This window comes from Cynoglossus semilaevis, chromosome 10 (genome assembly GCF_000523025.1).
Source record: "Cynoglossus semilaevis isolate Cse_v1.0 chromosome 10, Cse_v1.0, whole genome shotgun sequence".
NCBI lineage: Eukaryota > Metazoa > Chordata > Actinopteri > Pleuronectiformes > Cynoglossidae > Cynoglossus > Cynoglossus semilaevis.
Genome location: NC_024316.1, coordinates 20,498,795 through 20,521,579, shown reverse-complemented (window position 1 = coordinate 20,521,579; position 22,785 = coordinate 20,498,795). Strand labels below are relative to the sequence as shown.

General features: G+C 42.8%; 1 protein-coding gene across 2 annotated transcripts in view; it reads right to left on the bottom strand.

Annotated features, from left to right (window-relative positions):
- dlgap4a (discs, large (Drosophila) homolog-associated protein 4a) overlaps window positions 1-20,787 on the bottom strand; it is a 48,356-nt gene extending 27,569 nt beyond the window's left edge. For both annotated transcript variants that reach the window (XM_008319506.3, XM_008319507.3), the window contains exon 1: window positions 20,619-20,787. The gene's annotated coding sequence lies outside the window, so the exon portion shown is untranslated. The remainder of the gene's footprint in view (window positions 1-20,618) is intronic.
- Window positions 20,788-22,785: the final 1,998 nt, after the last annotated feature.

The window sequence follows — 22,785 nt, the reverse complement described above, 5'->3', positions numbered from 1 at the left end:
TATATATATAATTGAGAAAAAACGTGTTTGTGTGTAGTTGTAGTATGTAGTTCCCCATCCATCTCTGCAGGTGGTGCTAAAAATGCATTTTCTAACATACTGGTCCATAATTTGCGTTAATGATTGATCAACACCTTCACCACTCTGCTTTTCTTACTTTTATTTTATTAAGGTCTCTGTATCATTTGGATTCCATTACTGCCACCTACTGGATCTGTTTCCCGCTGGTAAATACATCAAACTGGGAACATCCTGAATGTTTGAAAAAGAAAAGAGGGAAGCATAAAATTCAGACTCAGAGCAGAGAGCGTCGCTCCAGATGATGAACATAAAGACTTTGTTTTGAATCATCCTTAAAGGAGGTAACGGTGGGAAAAACAGTCCCCGGGCGATCGCTTCCTTCGCTCGATCTCTCCCTGTCTTTGAGTCTAAGCAGAAAAAAACATCTCTAATTGGTCGACGCTGGAGTGAAATAAAAACATCGATGAGGTTCAGCAAAGCGGGAGTAGAAAAAAAAAATCAGCTACAGCAAATATTACTCATGCGACAAAACAGACTAAAAACAAACGCAGATGACGATTCGTGTTCTCTCTCAATCTGAATCCAGCGCCACCTTCAGGGCCGGTCTGGACCGATCTGACGTGACAGATCAAATACAGTCAGTCGTCAGCTGGAGAATCATGTCCTCATGAATTAATGAAGGCCGCGCTCCGGTCCCCGGTGCATGCTACACCAGTGATCTCACACACACACACACACACTCATACTGTATATAATAACTTATTCATAGGAGGGAAACAGACCATAAATCGACCAGGACATATGGATTTTACACGGTGTGAGAGGCCGGCGGTGAGTTGGAGTAGCTGTACACAGTCGGCGCCGCAGTCATTGCCACTGAGCTCATTGGCCCTCGTTGACCTGCGAGAGGCCAAGGGCAGTAAGTGATGAACGAGTACGTGTCGACCCTGAAGAATCTCACTGTAATACTGCAGCCGTCTACTACAGCAAGTACTTCACAGCCACTCCCCCTCTGTGGAGCGACTGACTCTGGTACTGGTTTCTCAGAGACACAGGCGGTGGACAAAATGTTGGAGAGTCAAAAAATAAAGTCAAATTCTTTTTATTAAATTCCAAGGTGTCTGATTTTTTTTTTTTTTAAATATAAAAACACTCAGACGGTGCCTTTTTAATTTGATCTGGAATCTCAATCTATGAAATCAGACGAGGTTCTGACCTGAGAAGACGATGAGGAGGAGACGTCAAAGTAGAAAATAATTAATACAGTAGGTCTTTGACTTACAACGACACTTTTTGTCGCAAGTCGGAACGCACATACTGTACATAAGAACCTCGTAATCATAATAAAAACATCAGAAGAGTCTGACTTACGCCTCGGAGCCGTAATGAAGGGCAAAAAGTTCCCAAAAACACAACACAAACGATAGAAATCTGAACTTCAAAACAATGGAACCAGACTTTCTTCATACATTTATGGGAGATGGTGACGTAACAATGGAACGTCGTAAACCAACGACCTCCTGTATATACTGTATATGGATCTTAAACTGAAAATGTCCGTCACTGGTTCTGGACCTCGTACAGAAGCTTCACTTCTTTTTTTAATGAAGTGAATCCAAATCCCAAAGTGGTTTTTATATCAGTCCATCAGCCGTTTCTCTGTGATCCACTTGTATCTTACGTTGGTACAGTGTAACTGGTGCCTCATCTTCCTCCTATGGTACACAGTGTGGCTGCGGGCCACACGGTTCTACAGTTCTGCTCCACTAATGAAGAGAACTTCTCTCCGGCGCCACAGTTCACGGCCTTCTGCAGCTCCGTCTTATCTTTGCCAATCAGCTCAGGAGAAAAAACAAAAACAAAAAAAAAACACGTCCGTCAGCAAATCAGCCGGCAGCTTTGGAGCTCATCATTAAGTAAGTAGTGACCTCTGACCTCGCGGACAGAGCCTAAACCTCAAAGCTCTTACATACATCCCCTTTCCCAGCTGTATTTCATTTGTGCCTTTGGGTCGACTGGTGAAAGTTCAAGATGCTTTGGCTCTTCATTACACTTGGGGTGATACTGAGATCCACAGATCGAAAAAAAAAAAATCCCTGCTCTAATCTCCCAGGATTCATTTAGTCAAAGCTCAGCCTGCAGTTACATTTCCCTAAATGTAAACTCAAAAAATCTGAGTTAAAGTGTAAAAATAAAAATGTTACCACAGTCTGCTGCTACTTCACCCTTCAACACAATATTTATATAAAAAAATCTTTTTATATAAATAAGTATTTGGTTCATCACATAATGCAACAATGAACAGAGGGTCCTCGGTTTACAGCGCCCTCAGTTTACAGCGTCCTCGTCCTACAGTGTTTCGTGGTTACGCCGTTCTCTAGGATGACTTGTATTAAGAAAGTCCTGTTTCATCATTTGGACGTAAGATGTTAAAACATATTTCGCACGGGAACAAGTTGGCGAGTCGTGCAAACGAATGACGATGTCGCCGCACGGCGCTACACACGGTAGACGGCTTTGTTTTCCGAGATCATGATGTCATCACTGTGTTAGCGTAGGGTAGTGACATAGTGTAGTACTAATTACATACACTAGAGTCCTGTGATTCAACACATTCACCCCCCCGTCCCCCCATTTCTTCTCATTGTACATGTGTGAATGGAGCCACGAGTTCGGCCACACAGCTTCACGTCTTTCTTCTCTTCTTCTTTCTGAGTCATTCTTCTGGTGAATCAATGACTTTCAGAGTGAAAATGGAAAAGGAATCAGAAAAGTAAAGCTCTGCAGCGAAGAGCCGGGGAGCGGGGAGGACGGAAGGCATTTGTTTGAAAGATTTAAAGGTTGACATTGAAAATGCATGAAGGCAAAAGAAGGCTAAGCTTCTGCATCAAACTGCCTGACTAGATTTTTTTTCTTTTTTCTTTTTTCCAACAGACAGGAGAATGACTTCACAAAACCCTCTTTGAATACGAGTCAGAATATTACGTCGGCCCGGACAGCGGTCAGGAAGTCGAAGTTACAGAATCTACACGTTCGTGATCATGACGTGAAAAATCGAACACATTTTTTTGTTCCTCTGATTTGAAAAACTTTTGTCATATTTATGTAATTAAATACAAAGCTTCTAATTAACTTCAAAAAATTAGAGGGAAGATGGAAAAACAATTTAATTATTTATTTGTAATTATATTTGTTGTCAATTTGTATTAATTAATTAACTATTATTTATTATTTTATATTTTAATTTTATTTTTGTTACAGTGTGAGAGTTCTCTGCTGTACTCTGTACTTATTTGTACTTATACATGTGTACTGATACATGTACATGTACAAACATGTACTCTTTACTTTAGATATGTATTAAAAAAACAAACCTCTCATTCACGTCTGGTACTGTTGCAGATACAGCCCACGTGGGCAGCAGCCCACCACGTCTGGTACTGTTGATACAGCCCACGTGGGCAGCAGCCCACTGTGTTCCACTCTTCCTTCCTTCAACTGCTCTTTTTTTCCATCTTGAAACATTAAATAATCATAATATCAATAATCCTAATTACAGACTGTAGTAACGTGTGTTTGTTTCATCTCTCCCTCTCTCTCTCTCTCTCTCTCTCTCTCCCTCTCTGAGGTGAATGTTGTTACTTTGGTAATTTGTAGCAAGAATCGCGCAGACAAAACATAACCTGCTGCCCCCTGCAGTTTAATAGCTCCAACAAAACAGCAGCCATAATTACTATTGTAAACGCAGTCGGGGCTATCAATTATGGCTCGCACGGAGAAAACACGTCCGTACTGCTGCCGCAGCACTGATGTGACATTCAGATCTGAGTGGATGCTGCGACGGCAGCGTACAGTACGACACACACACACACACACATCCTTCATCTGTGCTGCTGCTGCTGCACAAATGCATCTCCTTTTATCTCCTCGTCTTCGTGGAGACGCAGCCTCGCACTGAGCCCAACATGAGACGAGGAAAAGACGCTGACGGTCGACACGACCGACGTTCAGGGTCTGAAAATTAACAACATCCATTGGTTTCACCTGAATTATTCACACTGGTTAACGCCGCGCTGCTAGAACAGAACCTACAGTTACAGTGTGATGGATGGGCAGAGTCTCAGTGTATCAGTCACACACACACACACACACACACACACACACACACAGAGTCCAGGATTGATGCAGTTATTAACGTACTTTTGCGAGTCATCATCTCAGTGAAAATCATCTGTTCACTTCAATCAACAGAGTAACTACAGAGTATTTACTCTGAAGTACTGCGTGTACTCGCCTGGACGACAGGTAGGGTTTGTGACTGAGGGACAAGCAGGAAGTGGTTCTTCTTCACTGCCCGGTTTATAGCAGCAGGTGGAGGCGGTTGGAGGCAGGAAAAAAAACTACAGACGTGACAAAAAAACAAACTAATTCAAGAGATTTTACACAAACAGACATGAGGTTCTGCCCCCTAGAGGCGAACTCAGCCAGAACCACAAGTACCAAAGACTCAATGTAGACAGTGTTTGGGCCCCAAAAGGTGGTTCTCAAAGTAAGGGGCGGCAGTGATCGTGGGAAAGGATGTGGGGCAATGATTTGTAGTTGTATTTTTTTTTTTTTTTTTTTTTGCTCGATAAGAAAAGCAGCTGTGAAGGTATCGACTACTGCTCACATCTGGGACCAATGAGCTGAAGTGAAGAGTTAAAAAAAAATGTAAAAAAGTGTTTCTTCTTCTTCTTCTTCTCTTCAACGTTTGCCCAGAACGGCAGGGACCGTGGAGCCTCTTTCTTTACTGGCAGGGATCTCAGCTGCCGCCTGAATGAGGGCACCTGGTGTGGGCTGTTGTTCTATCAACCCCCCCCCCCCCTTCACTGAGCCTTAAATCTCATCCACTTCACCAGAGTCACATCTTCACTTAGATGATGAATTATGGATCCCATCCAGGCTGATATTCAATATTAGATGAACTGAATATCTTCACATCGCTGCCATAGGGAACAATGACTTCTCACTTCAAGCATGAACCACAACACGGAAGGTGGGGAGAAAGGCGGTGGGGGTGGGGGGGTCAAGTTCTACATTTATGTCAACTGTACGTCTGTGTCAGACTGCTGTGTTTCTGCATATAAATAATAAAAAAAAATTTAATATATTATGACAGAATTGTTTTTCTATTCAAATAAAAACACATTTTTGTTTTAAATTTAAAATATTTGACTTTTGAGGCATTGGATTTTTTTTTCTGATCCAAAAATGTGTGTAACATTTAGTTGTAAGTTAAAATTTGTGGTCCTTGGTTTAAAAGTTAAGATTTGTGGTCCTTGGTTTAAAAAAATATTATTTAAATTATAATGAGGAAGTAGAAGAAAATGATTAGTTTAATCGTATCAAAATAACATCCTGAAAGGTAGCGCTCTCTCTCTTTTACACACACACACACGTGGATTATGAACTAAACTGGACCAGGATGAAGCAGGGACTCAGCACCTCCTGCTGTGCTGTGAGCGACTGATAGGGGGCGTCAGGTCGGCACTGCTACCTTTCAACTGGTGCAAAACACTTTCCAATTTCAAAACACATCGTCCACGAGGTGTTGAACAAAAGCAGATGTCGAAACATCTGGTCCACGTTCTGGATTCCGATAAGCAGATAATGATTCTAGCATGCGATTAGATTGGCTCCCGAGTCTGGTGACGTCACGGCCGCGTGGATCAAACAGTTAAGTTAAATCTGCGTCAGATTTCATATGGATGTAGGACAACGTCCCTGGAACTGGAGCCAAACTGACAGCCTGCGCTGGCAACACATTACAGAACTGTACACTGTTTACACTGGACTGTACATCACAGCTACAGCGAGCAAACACACACACACACACACATATACACACACAGAGGTTTTGTGGGTACTCCATGTACGACATAATGCATTCCCTAGCCCCACCCCTAACCGTACGTCTAATCTTAATCCTTTTTCTAACTCTAATCTGACCCTAATTCTGCTGTTCATCCACATTAAACAGGACCTCAGAAAAATGGACCCCAAAGGACAAATGTCCCCACGACTACACTATTTGTCTAAAAAAAAAAAAAAAGTCCCCACAAGTATAGTGACCCAGCACACACACAGACGATGTCCTTGTACCTCTGCAGATTACCCAGTGAAGCGTCGACCTTGAACGCTCAGCCACATGTCGTTGGGACGTATCGCGGCAGTCCTCTGCTGCAGCGCGCTCTACTCATTATCGTCCGTCCTGTGTCAGCGTTCCTGAATCGTTTGGTCCTGGAAGCCGCAGCAACAGTCACCGCTAAAGTCCGATGACACGGAACGTGAACAACAACGACGATGTCCTTGTACCTCTGCAGATTACGTAAGAAACGGCACCGACGTCAATCACGCACTAATGAGCAGCGCCCTCCAGAGACGGGGAAAATAACAACTGACTGTGAAGCAGTGGTTGATGAAGAAATATGAAGACGAACAGTGTACGACGGTTCAGGGCCAGGTACTACGTACTGCATGTAGTACTGCGTGAAATACTTTTCATTTTACACTGGGCAAAAAAAAATGCTCAGAGCACCTCAGTGGTAACTTGGCAGCTGGTGGACTCGAACCTGGAACCTTCCGGACCCAAGTACGTGGCCTTAACCACCGAGTCGCCACTGTCTGAGAAAATAATGTGGCTAATATTTTATTTTAATCATTTTTGAGATATGAAACAGGCCTGTCAAACGGTTAACATTTTCATTAGTAATTCATCATAATTATTCCAGATGAATCAACATCCCTGAATTTGATAAAAATGTTTAAAATTTCTTGCTGTGAAATTTCTGGTTCTTTCTAAACATCAGTCCAGTGTCGATTTTCTTTCTGTGAAATTTGTGCTTCTTTCTAAACATCAGCCCAGTGTTGACGTCAACAACATTATTCAGTCGTAGACTCACTGACTCTCCTGACACACGCCGGGGCCGCTGACCAGAGGTTGAAGCCTCCATGGTGGGAGTTGATGATGGGATGTTACGTTTGAGCTGTTTTTTCCGCCATCCGGTAACAATACATTAGCCTCGGGCCTCGAACCAATGACCTCTTTTGCTGTAAGGCAAGAGCTCTTAGCTCTCAACCACCGTTTCATAAAGAAACATTTCTGAACAACTACGAGAATGTGCTCGGCGTCTGTTCTGTGCTTGTCGTTTTATTCTTCTTATCTCCAAGCAGAGTTGGATGATGTCAGCGCCGGCAGCATTAATCAGCCGCCGTCACAGTGACAAGGCACACGAGACCGGAGCCAACGGCTGCACGGAGCTGCAGCCGCACGGAGACTTCACGCTGATCAGTTACATCATAGATGAAATACACTACACCGACTTCTGTGGTTTGACGCCGTCGCCACCACAGGAGGTCAGCGACGAGAATAGAACTCCTTCAAATAACACGTGCATCTGTGATTAGAACAAAAAAAAAACTATAAATACAACAAAGACGAGTCTAAAAATGTCTCCGTTTGTCCAACGTCAACCGTTGATGGACGATGACAGGAACAAAGGATGAAGACGTTCAGATGAAGACGTTCTGATGAAGACGTTCTGATGAAGACGTTCAGATGAAGATGTTCAGATGCTGAGACGACCACAGTGTGTGCCGTTGGCTGATGTCCTGGACATCAGAGGACAAGTCATAGTCATAGAGGTCATAGTCCAAAACTTATCTACAGCGCCCCCTCTTTGTAAATAGGACCTTGCGTCGTCCCGTTCTCAACACATACACGTCTCAGAAACTACAACCCTGTCACACTCTGCTCCTCACCTTCCTGCCTGTCAATCATCATCATCATCATCATCATCATCATCTCCTTCAGCTGCTCATCAGCCTGCAGTACCTCAGATCAGCCACAGTCCTTCACCTCGGGGCCTAATTGTTCTTGACTTTGCCAACGGAGGTCGTTCTAACGCTCATTTCCTGTTTTAACTTCCTGTTGCTGACACTGCTCCTCGGTCAGGCTTAAATACATGCAGGTTCAATTCTCACTGCCATGTGTGATCTTTGACCTCTGTGTGACCTCTGTTTGACCTCTGTCTTTTATTCTATTCCCTCCTGACGTCCAGACAAAATTTAAGGACGTTTTATTTTTCTTCTTCTCTCTTTATTATATTACATGCAACCAAGTTAAACAACAATGACACACAGTAGGCCCAGAACCCAACAGTTGAGAATCATGACCCCTAGCATGAAGCTCTGGAGGTGAGATTATTATCTAAAGTGCTCAAGTGATTCATTGAACACAAGGTCGAGTCAGAAAGTGTCTGAAAAGAGTTGAGACATAAATGGTATATTTGTATCTGAATCAGTGTGAAAGTGAAGTTTAAAAAGTAGATAACGCAGTAAGTGGTGATTCAAGTACAGCCACGTCTGGCAGCGAGGAATAATCCCTGACATCAGCACTACGCCTGTTGATCACATCAAAACACACACAGTGAGTCAGCTCGCTGCCCGCGTCGTTAAAGGGCGATGATTCAGATTCCCCTCCGAGTGCATGTACTGTACATCCTTCAGTGGTGCTGATGAGCAGATTCACAGCAACCTGAAGATGAAACATTGACTGATAAATAGTCGGTGGAGAAAGTCAATTAAAATAAGATTTATCTTATGGTGAGGAAGCAGAATTAACAGTCGAGAAAAAGAAAAAGATGGGGGAAAAAAAAAAAACATGTTTTACATGAAGAGCGTTTAGAAAATGCTGCAGCGAAAAACGCTTCAGGTGGAAGAATGTAACAGAAGGACAAGAGTGAAAAAAAAAAAAACTACGTTTCAAACGTTAGCTACAACAGTCCTGGTACAGACACCAGAGCTAACGTTAGCTACAACAGTCCTGGTACAGAGACCAGAGCTAACCTCTCTCTCCCTCTCTCTCTCTCTGGTTAGAGAGAGAGAGACTGATTAGTAACTTCAGCGCGCTGCGACTAGCGTCATTAGCAACAAGACCGACAGCACCATTTAAATCAATATTTGACCATAAATTATACAAACATAAATTAATCACAAACACAGCAGTCGTTTCCTCACCAGAGCACCAGCTCTATTAATTCAGCTGCCGTTTCCTCTGTGCTAAACCACACTCACCTGTTCGCCCGCCCACTCAGCCTTAAAGGCTTCAGCTTTTGACAAATGAGCCTGTCCCGCCCTGCTGCCCCCCCCCCCCCCCCCCGGCTCTGTGCTAAACCACACTCACCTGTTCGCCCGCCCACTCAGCCTTAAAGGCTTCAGCTTTTGACAAATGAGCCTGTCCCGCCCTGCTGCCCCCCCTCCACCCCCCGGGGGCCGCTATCGCCACTGATTCAAACCTAGGCCTCCCTCACTTTTAAATACATTTCCCCTCAGGTGTTTACTTTTGCGTCTCCTCCACATTGCTCATATCAGCAAGACAAATAAGAAACAGTAGCAACCATCGCGTAACCACCTTCAACAGTCATTACAGCCTGCAGGAATGACGAGGAAGTGCAGGAGAAATTCAGATCAGAACAGTTGGAGGAGTACTGTAGTACTTTTCAGGGTCAGGGAGGCAGAAGTATGACCACACAGGTCTGGTCTGATATTTTCTGCACCCAAAAAGGTCTGATCCAGACCTGAGCCATCACCTGAGATCTTGTCAAAGTCAGATCCACTCATCTTTGACACGTTAACTCCAGATCACTAACTGTCCACTTAGTGCGATCAGAGACTCAAAGTCGAAGTCAGCTGATTTTTCCTTTGAGTCTTTGAACTGGGACTGAATAATAAGGCTGGATCACGGAGGAGCTGCTGCTGCTCACTTTGGCCTGCGATGTCAATAGTTCCTCGGTCCCACACAGATTTCTAAATCATCTAATGTCATGGCCGACGGTGTAGCCGCCTCCTTTCCTCCCGTTTTATTGGTGTAAATATAGATCTCTTTAGGAAAAAGCTGTCGACTGTAGCAGTTCTGCTGTTCCTACAGCTGTCAATGTGCTTCCTGTCAGATGACGTGCCTCCACTGCAGGTATCAGATGATTAAACCTCGGACAATTTTTAAACAAACCACGAAGTCGCTAAGAATATAAGAATATGAAGTTTCAGTATATTCAGTGCATAATGTGACTCAAGGCTTTAAGGAATGTTTCTATGTTTCTATCAGGATAGTAGAAGCTAACATTAGCTCTGGTGTCGCTAGCAGGTCCATTAAAGCTAACATTAGCTCTGGTGTTTGTACCATGACAGTAAAAGCTATAATGTCTGAAAATAATCTGTTTTATTCTTCTCCAGACTCACTGGTTAATTCATCAAATATACAGAATCCAGTCATATCTTAGCAATTAGCACACACTGTGGTCACATGACTAGGATTTCTATAAGTTTAGCCTTAGCATTGAGTCTTTCTTTGCTTTGGTTGCCGTGTTTACATTCCTCATTAAATATTCATGAGCCTAACCACTAACTGCACAACATGGAGCTTGTTGCGTTTAAGTAGCACTCGAGTGACATAAATAATTACTCACAGAGCGTTCTGTTGAATCCCATCATGCTAACAATACATTTTCATTATGTCAACAGACAGCACACACAAACAAAACCGTATTATAAACATACTGTAGTATATTTTACAGTATTCAGCAAATTTAGATAAACATATTTGGACAGATTAGATTAAGGATGTCGTGAAGCTACTGCACGTCCTGTGTCTGGAGAACCAGCAGCTGACGGGGCTGGAATCGCTCCTCCGTGAGTCTCAGATGTCCTACCTGCCTGGACAGCATCTGTCTGTCATCACAGAGCAATCACTCCCTTTATTAATCTGCAGGGAGCGCTAACAACATTCATCTGGAGGATTTCTCTCAGGGCTCCCAGAGGTCACTGTACTTCCTGTTAGTTTCTGCACCTCTTCAGCCAATCGTTTCCCTCGCTCACTTTAATTCAGGTTTTACTTGAGTACTACAGTGAGGTGTGGATTTGCCGTCGTGCTCTGTCATTGTTTCGCTGCTAACATATTTATTTTTATCAACAAGTCTCATCTTTCTGCATTTCATTCTGGTCCAATTTATTTAATTGCACATTGTTGCTTTACAGAACCCAGCCACCGGGGTCGCCCGTTCTATCCTCTAGCCTCCTAGTGCTGATCCCAAGATAGGACAATTCAGAGACAGGGTGAGATGGGGGCAGATGACCTGCTGTGGTGACCCATAAAGGGAACAACCAGCATTTTAAAAGTGCTAAATATAAATTCTTACCAAAACTAGTCGTAGTTTTTTCTTTAGACTCAGTCAACTTGTGGTTCATAAGGAGGAACTGCACAGATTTGTAACAACCACAGCTTCAAACAAGAAGATTTTTTTCTCAACATCAGTTTGATCTTCGATGCTTGACATAAAACTAAAACCACACTTCGGCCTTGCAGCAGAGACTGAATCAAATAAAGATATAAAAACGTCTGCGTCCTAGCATCGCAGAGCTAAATAGAAGAGAAAATTCCTGTGAACAGATTCCTAATAACTGTCACAGGAAGTGTCGCAGGATGCAGCGGTTTGTTGAGCTACTGTAACAGCTGTTGTTCCAGCAGTGACAGGAACGATGTGTGGTCTCTCCGTCTGTGAGCCGCGGTGGTTGTGAACGCCTGGTCTACGGAACATTTGTCACGTTGCAGTGAATGAAGGGATTAAACGCTGGGAAAAAAAAGAAAAAAAATCTACACCCTGCCTCGATTTTTCTGAATGGTGGAGGAAGCAGCAAAGAGATTTCTCCTCCTCTTCCTCCTCCTTCTCCTGCATCCGCCTGTCCACTGCGTTGCGTACCGTCTCATTAGTATGGATGTCGGTGCCTCTCCCTGCGCCGGCCCCTGCCATGCCTCTACTCTAGTAGAGCTGCCTGCCGCATTGTCCCTGGATGGCCGAGGTGAGGCTGCGAACGCCATCTCTGCTTAGTGATGTCACAGATGTACGACGGTCGGATGTTGAGTGACGTTTGTAACAGTGGAAATGGGACGTATCTCTCACAGGAAGGAGTGGAGGATTTGGTCTGTTTCCCAAAAGTTCATAATTCAGTAAACAATAAAAAAAAATTAATTGAACCCATGTTCTGCTGTAGGAGTTAGTTGTAAAAAAACCTCTGGTTTGTGGCTCACCATGGAAACGGCCTCATGGATGACCTCATCAGAAGCACAAGTACCGTTACGCCGCCTCTGATTGGCTGCCTGTCTTTAGATCTATGTGTGAAGAGGACGGGAACCTCCGCTGAGGCCTGGAGACATCAGTGCTGCTGGATGATCAGCTAAACCGTCCACTGACCAAAGTGGACGTCTCTGGATGTCACTGGACAGCGCCACCCACTGGCTGGTTGTGATATTGAGAAACGGCCTCATCCATTGGGGAGGACATTTTTCATGCAGCCTAAAGAGACACCTGATAAAACTGGGCCCCCGCCCCACCCATTGGTAGAACCTTCAATGAAATGAAAACTTTCCCACAGTGTGTGTAAATAACATTTGTATGCACTGTGTGTTAGAGCAACGACTGGTGGACGGACAGTGGAATTACAGGATATACAGTGCGTCATTCCACCCATGGGCTAAATTAAAATCAGATTCATTTCACAAATTAATTATCGCAATGAACGCATTTGGTTAGACACCCCTAGAATTACTGACTACATCATTGGTCGACTCCTGGCTCGTCAACGAATCAGATGGATCTGGTGGTTCTGATGCGTCTCTGTATGTTTGACCTATAATGTTCCGGTGACAAATCCAGGATGTTTCACTCCTTTGCTCACTGTTGTCCTGGATTTGCTGCAGCTCCTACAGTGGCCCTGGACCAGACGGGGGGGTTAGAGGGGTGGGGGGGGTGATGGATGGACGGATGGGAACTGACTGGCAGCTAGCTCTACGGTGGTGGGGGCAGATTTACAGTTATCATTTAACCTCTGTGGAAAAGTGCAACCAGCGCCATATTTTATCCATATTCCAACATTTCTTTAGCTGTCACATCAGGAAACCTGATATTGTGCTGTAAAAATAAATCTGAAACTAAGCACACCGGCCGCCTCAGCCTGTCAGGCAGGAATAGCTGCGAAGCACATGATTTTTGTCTCCTTTCACAAAACCATTTACCAAGTAACTATGTGGAGCTTTTCTGTCAAATAAAATGAACAGCCTGCCAGGCTTCAATCAACAACCTCCACCTCTGCCTCGCCTACCGTCTCTCTCTCTCTCCCTCTCTCCCTCCCTCTCTCTATCTTTTCCCTTTGACAGTGTTTAAAACAGTAAAGCAAAATGAGTTTTTTCTTGGTAAAAATGGAAGGAAGTAACAGATGAGAGAAAGAGAGAGAGACAGAGAGAGAGAGAGACATCCCTGCGCTCAGATCTATTGTCCTTTGTCCCTCTCAGGTGCCAGAGGCTAACCTCTCCACTTCCTGCTGCTCAGTCATCACTACTTTGCAAAGTCACCTGATTATGTAATGTTCTGTTTTTAGCCTCTCCTGCATCACCTCATAAAACCACAGACAGACATGATCACAGATGAGTTAGAAAAAAAAGAAGCTTTTCTCTGCACTGCCCTTGGTGTTCTTAAGAAGCAGGACCGATTAAAAGGCCGTCAATAATTAGTCACAATTAATCTATGAGGGTTTTTTTTAAAGCCAATTGCCATATTTGATACAATTACAAAATGAATCAAATCAAATGGTTTAATTACCGGTTGCACATACTGTTCACGTCATCATCTACAATCACAGGTCACTAATAGTAGTTATTAGGGCTGTCGTAGCTAACGTTAGTTCTGCTGTCTGTATCAGGACTGTTGTAGCTAATAGTACTAGGGCTGTCGTAGCTAACGTTAGCTCTGGTGTCTGTAGCAGGACTGTCGTAGCTAACGTCTGGTGTGAATGAAAGTACCCCAAATGTCCAGGAGGTGCCATTTGCTTCTTGATTTTTGCCAAGAAAAACAAGCTTCTGGTACAGTCAGTACTGCCATCTACTGGACGGGCAGTTAAGTGTGTCAGGTTTTTTTTTTTTTTACATAGCTCAAATTAACTGTACACAACAGTATATTGTATTAAATATATTTTCACCTTGGGCTTTGCTCTGAGCTTTAAAAAATGTCCAACCTACTTCCCGACGTTACATCTCCATCCTCACGGTGTCACCTGCTCCGTCTCCGTCACGCTGCAGGAGAGGGAGTTACAGGCATGACTCGCAGACTCTGACACTGAACATTTTTTGTTCCTCGACTGCTCACAGTCAGACATATTGACACGTTGTCTCACTGTTTTTGATAGTGCGTTTGGTGGTGCTGGATAAGAGGCCCATACATCAGTGTGAGACAGTTCTGTCAAGAAGAAGCTTCACCTCATCACTTACGCTGCCTCACCCATCCTCTCTCTCTCTCTATATATATACACTATTATACAGAGGGACTAGACTAGTCTTTAATTATATATACATATTCATACAGGATAGCAGCAGGATATATGTGAGTGTATTATCTCTTGGTGTTTTTGTGTGTGTGTGTGTGTAAGCGCGCTTTCAAAACCTCGCCAAAAAGACCATTAAAAATAGTCGGGTTATTATTGTCCAGAACGGTGTCAACTCGAGCTCTAGGGAAAATATTGGGAGCGATTTCAACATCGCCCCCTCCAACAGATGGCGCCCTAGGCAACAGCCTGTGTGGCCTCAGCCAAGAGCCGGGTCTGGTCCAGGGGAACCAAACGTTCACTGTCAGGTTGAATCGACCTCTGTTGAACTGGGGCTTTAACAATAAGTTAAAGATAAAGATAAATAAATAAATAATGACACATTTTGTTATTTATTATAAATGAAACAGAGATTTATGTCATTTTTTTCACCATTCAGTCCCATTGTTTTCCAGCTGGGATCTGTTTTTATTTGGACCTCACTGTTTTTTTTCACCTTTCAGTCCCATTGTTGGATCTGTTTTTATTTGGACCTCACTGTTTTGTTTCAATTTCACTGCTCTCATTACATCACTTTTGAGTTAATTTTTTTGGTTAAAGAGCCAATGGGCGGGTGTTCGCTGCTGACGAAAAAGGTTTTCCCTGGTTATGTTAAAAAGACTCTCCGTCTTCTGCAGAGTCGTCCCACTTTAGAAACCCAACAAAAATCTCTGTAGGATCCACCAGTTCTTAGGTTTGACTTTGAACATTTCTGTAATTAATTATTAAAATTTAAGGTTTAGTCATTCATCCTGTAACGATCCCTAAAGTCAGAGGGCACTGGTGCGACTTATACTCTGGATCGACTTTTAGCGGAATTATACTAGCGTCTAATCATTCACAATTACTGCAACATATTTATTTCAGCACAAGAAACTGTTCTAAGACCAACTTCTAAATTATTTAATTGACCCCCAAAAGAATAAGGACGGTCAGACATTATTGTCTATGGGCCAAATTCTGGGCCACAGGCCCAATGTTGCCTACCATTGACTAAGAACACTGTGGAACCCTGAATGTCAAAAGTCGACTACGTACAATCTTGAGTGATGCCAGGGTGTTTAAGACCGCGGTCATGATAACGTCACACGTCGAGCCCAGGTTGTGCCCTGAAACCAAACGGTCACACAGCGCCCCCAGCAGCCAGGTCTTAGTTTGACTGAATGTTATTGGCAGCAGAAGCTAAGGGCTGATATCCAGGGGCGTTAATCTTCTGGAAGCTAACTGACTCCTAATCAATCTGCCTGTCTGTGCACGCTCACAGCTAGCAGGGAATCAACTGGTGAAGTTCTTAGTCGAGACAATCAACAGTCACTGGAATAAAGACAGAAACAATCTAAGATTCCCTGTCACTGAGCTCTGATCTTTCCCCAGGAAGTCAACAGTGGGAATTTATCTGTGAAACAAAAATATAAAAATCATTTCAGACCCAGTATTAATTTTTCCTCCCACCTTCTCTTCATTGTTTACCACAACGTCGCTCTGTGCTTTACTACTGTATCCATGCAATAGAATCAATACTAGAACATTTTATTGCTCTTCGCAGGAATATTTATGGAAATGTATTCATTTCGCCGGAAACATTTTTTTCTAAGGACAAACTCACCAGCTCTCTTCTATTCAAGTAATTAAAGCCAACTTTTCGCTCAGGGCTGGAAAATATTACAAAAATTCTTCACTGTGATTCTGTCCACAAATCTTGTTTTTTTTTTATTTTACAAACCAGCCCCCTCCCCCCAAGACACGGAATTATATTTACAAAACTAAATATCTGGTTTGGAGGATTCCGCAGCGCTCCTCTTCACTGATTCTTCATCATCACTCATTACTGATAGCAGCTTCTCCATTAAAACCTTGATGTCAGTATTTCAGCCTGATCGTAAACTACAATCTGAGCCACTGTCTGTCAAATTTATCTTCGTATTAAAATAGAACTAATTCTAAAATAGAATTATTGTATTTGAAAATCAGTATTCTATCGCAAAAAGACAATAATTCCACTCTCCACCCACTTTTACACATTTGGTTATTTAAACACACTGTGGGGAAATGTTTAAAATTCCAGCATGTTTGTTCTTGTCTTTTTGTTCCAGGAATATAAAGAAAAATCATTTAGGGATGTTTATTTAACTCGATTAATCACGATTAATCATGATTAATGATTGCTGGTGATTAATCCACAGCTGCACTGTGATCACTCAAATTAAAACGTTTCAATAATTTGATACTGAATATAAAATATAAAATTCTTCACATGAACAAACAGCTGTTGCCGCGATCTCCCCGCCTCTGGACACATGAGTCCTAATTAATCACCACGAGACAACGACTCATTTGTTGCCGTGTGCTGATAAATGGTCTCTGCTGAGAAATGTTCAATTTAACATTCAAATTTGTGTCACAGGATCCACTCAGCCATGGCGTCCAGGCAGGGGCTGGTTGGAAGATGACACATACAGGCAGATAACAAGACGCCTCACGAGGGGCCTGTGCTTTAAAACTGTGTGCTTTCTATTTAGAGCTGCTGCAAAGTGTGGGCCGTTCCCACGACAAAGACTGAAGGACGCACAGCATTACTGAAATGTATATGATATTAAAGTCAAACGCAATAAACGTACATAGAAGAATCAACATACAGCAGGACACAGGATGTAAAAAAGGAGGAGAGGAGACGAGAGGAAAGGAGAGGAGAGGTTGGGGACCTAGCACATAAATTGTGCAGAGAGGAGATAAAGGAGGTGGGTGTATTAAGATAAATGACAGGAGAGGAAAATAAAGAATAAGAAGAAGTAAAGAGAAGAATCTAATTTATGTGCAAGTTTATGTGAAGAAGAGGAAATGAAGGGGGAGGACAAAGGGAGGGGAGAATAAAGGGGGAGATGGAGAGGAGAGGGCATTGGATGAAAGACATGGAGACAAAAACAAAGCAGAGAGAAAATGATTTACAAAAATGAGAGGCGTGTAGACGGATAACTGTGAAGGAAAATACATGGAAAGTGTGGAGACAGAAGCGGGTGAGAGGGTGAGGAAGTCAGGAAGGAAAGGAAACAAGCAGAACAAGGAGAGATGATGGAGAGGGGCCATGTGAAAAGAAATGAAAACAGGTGAGAGGGGATAAATGAGAAAAGGAAAAGGCAACAAAAAAGGAAGAGGAGGAGGTAAAAAATAATGAGGAGTGGAACTCAAGTAGAGGAGAGGACAACAAATGAGGAGAGAAGGAGAGAAGATTGGTGGGGCAGGATGGCAGGAAAGGTCACTGACTCAGCAGCACAGAGCAGCATCTGTGGAAGCAGAGTTTAATGACCTCCAACCACTTCATCAGCCTGTGTGTGAGACAGACTCGGGGCGGCGTTTGTGGGGCCATAAACGCCGCGGCCTCTGCCGTCAACGTACAGCAGGAGACGTGACTCTTTCTGCCACCGCGCCTCGGCAGCACTGTCGTCTTCATCTACACGTCTAAGAGGGATGACGCTAAGACAATAGCTGAACAGATGGAGCTCCAACACACTTCGCTGACGCTGAGGAGGAAGTGAACACCACGCTTCTGCCTGAACTCAAGTCTTACAGCCGGTTTGTTGCCATGACACACAAATCAGAAGAAGAAAAAAAAATAGCAGAGTAAATAAATAAAAAGTCAAATTATATTTTGGTGGCCATGTGGTCAGCAGGCTAGCCTTACAGGAAATAGAGGTCAGAACCCAAAATAAAAACAATAGCAAACCATGTGAACCAACCGATAAGACCGGTCAATATTAGCATAATTATGTAATATAATTTCTGGAAGAATCGTATAGCTTCCTCCGATAATAAAAACCAGATAAAACAATGCTGATGTGACCTAAAAAATGTTTTTTTTCTAAATGATAAAGTGAATTATTGTCATTGTGACACAGAACACCACTTCACACAATGAAATACATCCTCTGCCTTTGACTCAAACGGAACCAGAGATTAAGTGTTTGGTCTACATCGACATAATTGGATATATCTGCAAAAAGTCAATATCAGACATCAATAATATGAAACAGACTACAGTCCATTTGACTGGTATATCAGTCATGGACTTACTGTCTCTTGCTCACTGATGCTGGTCGAAGGCAAACCGAATTGGTATTCTAAGCTCAAGATGCTTCAGAGAAAGTAAGTATTAGTGATGAACTTTTACAAAATAGTGTAATAAAGCGTGTGTCATTTTGTCCATGAACACTGGCTTTGCTTCTAAAACCATGATAAAATGCACCAGTCAGAAAGTATAAACTCACACTTCTACTTCGGGGCAGTTTTGACCCGATAAACACTTCGTCACAGGTGAAGCTGCTCAGAGCTGCAGAAACACAGTCCGACCACCGCAGCCGTTACGACAAGGACACTACTGCTCATGCGGACGGTTAGCACGACATCGGTCTAAATCTCATCTTGATTTATTTAAGGATGACGTCGTCTGAACTACAGCAGGATCCTACAGGGTCGCTGTGCGAGAAGATTTTTAATGCCCTGCGTCCTCACACGTCACAGCGATGATGTGTGGGATTCTGTACAGTATCTCTGCAGTAGTCTGACTAAGCCAGTTTTCAAAAACACCCACCATTCTGGATCAGGGCCAGTTGGGTTTCTTTCAGACTATCTGCTGGAGTAAAATCCCGGCTGTTGGCAGATACAGTATGACATTGACACCTAGGTGGGAGCCTGCAGTGTGCCCATCACCAACAGAGCTGTTTATATCCAGCTGTTCCACTACTCTGTTTGGAGTAGGTGGATACTGTAGGGTCACTCTCCATACAGTCCACCACGCACAGCAAACAAGACCCTCCGAACTTTGACTGCAATACATTTTTTTCACTTAAAACAAAACAAAACAAAACAAAACAAAATATCTCTTAAGATATTAAATCTGGATTTAGCTGAGCCAAATTTAATGTTACACTAACTTCGGTAACTACTGATAATTTCACTTTTCCTATTTAGGAAATGATAATGTTCATTATTACACTGTGTTTATATCAACCTCAGAAAAAAACAGAAAATGCTGAGACTAATGATTGACCAGCCTAAAAACAACCATATCTGACTTAGTCAATGTAAAACAGAGTTTCATTTCTGCTGTAAAAAGATTAATGCATTTTAAAGTCTGTCTGCACTGGGATAATATGCCAAATGAGACACAAAAATCAAACTAATCAATGATTAAATAATCATTTCTGCTTCTTAAAGCTTTCCAGAAATTAAACATTAATTTATCAACTCTGCAGTTTAATCACTGTGTCATTCGGGCCTGATTGTTGAAAAGAAACCGTTTCTTGATCTTAGCCTTCATGCTAACTGCGGCTACAGCTACAGCTACTTCATACTCAGAAATTTGATGAAAGATGAAACTATCGATGAGAGTTTCATGTTGTGTGGAGTGTGGGCTGGAATTGTTTTGCAAACTGTACTAAGGTTGTCGTCCTGTGACATAATAAAAACATTTGAACCAGAAAAATGTCTTTAGCCCATGCTAGTTGTTTAGCTCATCTGCTAATTGATCTGCTGACATTGCAGTGGAGAAACCCTACATTATTGGACAATAAAAATCCGCTTAAATGATTTAAGATTGTCTTAGTATGATTAGTGTCAGAGAATTTATCAGAATATTCATTTATTATGATTATTTTGCGTTTATTGGGCGGTCCTAACCTTCTTTTATTTCTTGACTAACTGCTAATATATAGCAACAATGTCAGGTAAGTACAAAGTACAAGGAAAATAATAAAAAATATAATTTTATGTGGCCACAGATAAACATTGTCTACTATTTTGGTTCGTTTATTTTATGTTAAAATGACTTAAACAACATCCCATAATGATGGAAGCACAAGTCCAACGTTCACTCACAGATGAGTCATTTTCTTGTACAGCACATTGACACTGGAACTATATTAACAAAAATTTGAAAAATGAATAAATAAAAACGATAAACCTGACGCTGTGTTTACATACGACAAGATTAACTTAACTTTAGGTGAAGGCCGTGAAACTTGTGACGTTGCAATGAAAGCCAAACCCGTGTCGTACATCGTAAACAATTCATTGTAAATGACAGACTAACATTTAATTTCAATGTTAAATTCGTGAAATAATGGCGTAATTTAACCCAGTAACTGTGTATTTACCTTTACTTTGGTCAACAACGTCGGGTGGTTGTCCGGCAGGTGATGGAATATGTTGGATGTATTTCCTCCTTTCACTCGTATTCTTTTAATCCTGACACGACTAGGCCACGGTCATTTTTCGGTCGCCAAAATAATTCCACACGTTTGATTAAATGCGCTTGTTCGGGGGGCGGGGGGTGGATAACTTCTGCCATTTTGCCTCCAGTTAGCCACGCCTCTTTTCTTAACTTGCAGGGACCGATAAAAAAGCAACACACGCCGCAACATGCGGATGTTGTGTAACTCTGTTTTCATTCCCTCTGAGTTCCGGCATATTATTTTCTAGCTGTATTCAGGAAATAATAAATTAACCTTAGCGCTGGATACCGCGATAAATTATCGAGTACGTCCGTACACGTAATCCAATAACTCAATTACTTTCATTATGTTCCTGTTGAACATGTGAGTGTGTTTGTTACATTAAATAACTGAAATGCCTGAAATGAGCATAACAACAATCCTTCCTCTGTTGCTCAGAACTTAATACCTATATTTATACTCGTAACTACCTGCTGGTAGTGTACAGTAGTACACCTCTTTATGTTGTCAAGTACAGAGCAGCCATGTTGTCCAGGATCTGTAAACCTTCGATCTGCCCAGGCACTCAGATCATCTCTGCTGGAGGCTTCGCTGACGTCCTCCAGTGCCAACCACACGGTCGTGGTCCCATTGAGCTGAGCATGAATTAATAATCAGCCCACTGTTAACAGAATGGGCTTTTAATGGGACTTACTCGTGTTTGACAACAATAACTGAAACAAAAGCTTCAATGCAAACTGAGTACAGGGTCAGTCTGTGTCAGGTTGATTATATTGGAAGTGAATATGCAAACTCATCCTGGAGCAGTGGTATTCAAATAAGGGTTTGTGCTCCTTTTGAGGTACGTACATTTTTTTTAAAAAGTATCCCAGGTTGAAGTACAGGTCAAAGTAAAAACGTTTCTCTTCATATCCACCATTTAACATTAAAGTCTTCGGAAAACAGTTCTGGGGTCAGGATCGGTTCTTTGCAAAATTTTGGCCAATGTTCAATTTTGATTTGGAAAAAATGTCCAAACTACAGTTCATAGTTTTAAGAAAGTCTTAAAGACTCCTGTAGTAATACTGTGAGTTTGTAGTAATCTGTGGATGAGGTAGATGTGAAAGTATACAGGTAAATAAACATATCTGAATAATAAACATCTTGTTGTTGAAGTTGTCAATAAATAGAAAAACCTGCTATTGCTATTTGATAAAACGTAGTTTATTGTGAGTAATTAATTACTCTAATTTAAGCATTTATACCTTGTTCATGTAATTTTTGTGAGTAATTAATTCTAATTTAAGCATTTATACCTTGTTCAACCACCTATAAAAATCTGACATGAGTAAAATGACAACATTTGTCTTAGAACTTTTTGACTCTTGTAGATCTGGGGGGGGGTCCGTGGTGGGGGGGGGGGGTGGTTTCCATACAGACAATAGAGTAAAGATTGAAATGTTGTAGTGAAGACAGTGACTTTCAACATGAGTTTCAGTGTAAAACAAAACAATAATAATGATGTTAATAATTAGCCAACAAACGGGATGGAAACTCGGGGTGGGTGGACGGGGGGGGGGGGCAGCTGCCACCCCCTTGAATCGCCACTGTTTGCCCGGGTTATGAGGGTATTATAAATGAAACACACACAGTAAAAACCAACGTCCTACCTTTCCTCCGGTTACGGCCGCGGCGGCCGCGTTGGCAGCGGCGGCGGCGGCGGCAGAAAGGTGTCGGTGACGCTGCGGTACTTATCCAGTTTTCACACGTCGGCCGTGGAGCATCACTGTCAGCCGGCTCTGCTCTGACTGCAGGGTAAACAAGAGGCTCCTTTTAAAGCAGATTGCTGTAGGATCACAAATGGACCTGTTTTATCCGTCAGACCTGATGACACCCCCCCAGCCCCCCTCCCTGCCCGGCACCTTCCCCACAGCGCAGCGGTGCTCTGACAGCGGCTCACGGGCTCGCAGGAGGATCCATCACCGCAAGAAAACGCAGTGAGGAGGCTGCCGGTGGAAGAGACGCAGCGGCGGCGGCAGCATCAGCATCAGTGGCGGCGGCCGGGGTTTGGCCCTGGGGGAAACCAAAAGATGGGGCCACGGGGGCGGGG